Source organism: Prosopis cineraria, unplaced genomic scaffold (genome assembly GCF_029017545.1).
Source record: "Prosopis cineraria cultivar Desert tree isolate PC_DT_omini unplaced genomic scaffold, ASM2901754v1 PC8, whole genome shotgun sequence".
In the NCBI taxonomy this organism is placed as follows: Eukaryota; Viridiplantae; Streptophyta; class Magnoliopsida; order Fabales; family Fabaceae; genus Prosopis; species Prosopis cineraria.
In genome coordinates, this window is record NW_026555339.1 from 13,371,386 (window position 1) to 13,373,553 (window position 2,168).

Below are 2,168 nucleotides of genomic sequence, written 5' to 3' on the forward strand. Positions count from 1 at the left end.
ATCAATTCATACGGCTTAAAGGGGTTAATTAAATTTATAATCATGTTTGAGATTGAAATATTTAAACTAAAATATCCTTACAGCTAATCAATCTTTCATGACTTTCTGGCCCTGTTTATAACAAAAATTAATAAAACATGCAATAATTTTCTCACGATGAAATGTTTAGTAATGCAGACTGCACAAGTGATGCTGATATATTGCTAAAAAAAAAAGAGTGAGTAATTAAAGCTGGTCGCCTTCGTACATGAAGCGCGCCTGCTTTTACCGTACGAAATGATGTGAAAAAGACTTCACTCGGTGGTCCATTTAACCACCACGCACTGTACCGTACGAAAACCCAACAATTTAACTTAATTTAATTTAATTAAGCGCCAAACCTTTGCCTTTAGCTTGCCTGCTTCTTGACTCGCTCCTTCTTACTGCATTGCCATTCTGCTTCTCATTTCTATTCCCCCCAGGTATCTCTCTCTCTCTCCTACTTGTTCAGCATCTCTGTCAATCTCATATTCATATTGCAGATCGGCCTCGCCTCTGCTTTCATTCTCCAGTTTCTTTGCTTCCAAACGCTTTTCACTTATTTGATAGGTGCTCGAGTTTCTCTGGTCTTTTTTTGCTGTTTATGCCGATGGCAGATTGGCTTCACTTTCGTCTCCATTCTCCAATTTCTTTGCTTCCTTAACAGTTGAACTTTCTCCCATTCTGAGGTAAAATCATCCTCTTTCTTTATATCCTCCTTTATTAGATGTCTTTGCTTCAGGTCTAAATAAGGTTGAACTACACACCATTTTGAGGTAAAGTGGTCGTATTTTCTCATATCATTTATTAAAGTTCGAGCTTGAATGCTGTTCATTATGCTCTGTGGACATTTCTGTGTTTTGGTTTTGAACTATTTTGTTATTGAGGTTTAAGTTATAAAAAAAGGTGACATTTGAGAACTATGATAAAAAAAAACCCATTGAAGTTTATAAAATCAAGTTGGGTAGGAACACGTTGACGCATGATATGCTTCAACTTAACTGTATATATGTTGAAGTAATCTCCACAGGATCTCTTCTGTTTGCTTTCTAAACACAAGGCCTTGTGCGATTAAGCACTTGATTGCTTTTATGACAAAGACAAGAGAATGGTCTGCTCTTGCTTTGTATAACGTAGGCAAACTAAATCTGGTTTAATTCACATCCTCATTTGAGAAGGCAGGTTTGCAACGCTCACACCAAATGTGCCAACAAACATAGCCAAAAAGCACATTCCCCACTCATTGCGCTGTGCCTATACAGAAAGCCAGCAATTTAATTTAGCTTAAGATTTAGATGTAAAAATACTTAGAAATTTTTTTTTTTGACATCTTCTTGTATCCTTAAATTAATAATGATAGATGGGTGCTCATTAATTTTATAAAAAACATTGACATTTCTCAATTTGTTAAAAATAATCTGACCTTGACTGTTATGTTCTATGGATGGAACTGATAGATTGAGGAAGGTTGGCTTCTTTTATCAAATTAACGGTACCACACATTATTATTGACTTAAAAATATTGTAATCTTATAGAGAATTTTTTTTAAAGATATTTTTTGCACTTAAATCCTTTAATTTAATTTTAATAACTACACAATTCTCCCTTCAATTCTTACAATATCATTACGATTCTGCTTCTTCTCAAGCATCCTCTTAATTACCTATTCCTCCCAGGTAACTCTCTTCATTTCTGTGCCCCCGTCTCTCAAGTCCCTTTGAGATCTTTCATGCTGCTTCAGGTAATAATAGACCCTCCTTTCTTTTCTTTCCCCCCCTACAAAATTCATTAATAACTGAATCTTAACTAAGTTTTTGTTTTTTTTTTGGTTGCTATATATGTAATTTAGTTCACCATCTCTGTATCTCATATTTGAGAGGTACTAAAGTAGTTTATCTTTTATTGCAGTTTGATTGCGGTGATTTCTTGATGTTTATGGCAATGGCAGATTGGCTTCACTTGTGTTTCCATTCTCCAATTTCTTTGGTTCTAAACACTTAGATTTGATGCCATTTTGGGGTAAATTGATATTTCTTTATAACATTTTTATTAAATTTCAAATATCAAATTTAGTTTAGTTTATATATGCTCTATGCTTATTTATGACAGATGATGCTTTCATGAGATCAATTACTTATTGGAGACTTAA

At 33.9% G+C, this 2,168-nt stretch overlaps 1 long non-coding RNA gene across 1 annotated transcript; it reads left to right on the plus strand.

The window, feature by feature from the left end:
* Positions 1-402: 402 nt before the first annotated feature.
* On the plus strand, positions 403-2,168 carry LOC129317198 (uncharacterized). Its single transcript, XR_008594966.1, has 4 exons — positions 403-461; positions 589-707; positions 1,696-1,760; positions 1,928-2,168. It is a non-coding gene; the product is annotated as an uncharacterized LOC129317198 (long non-coding RNA).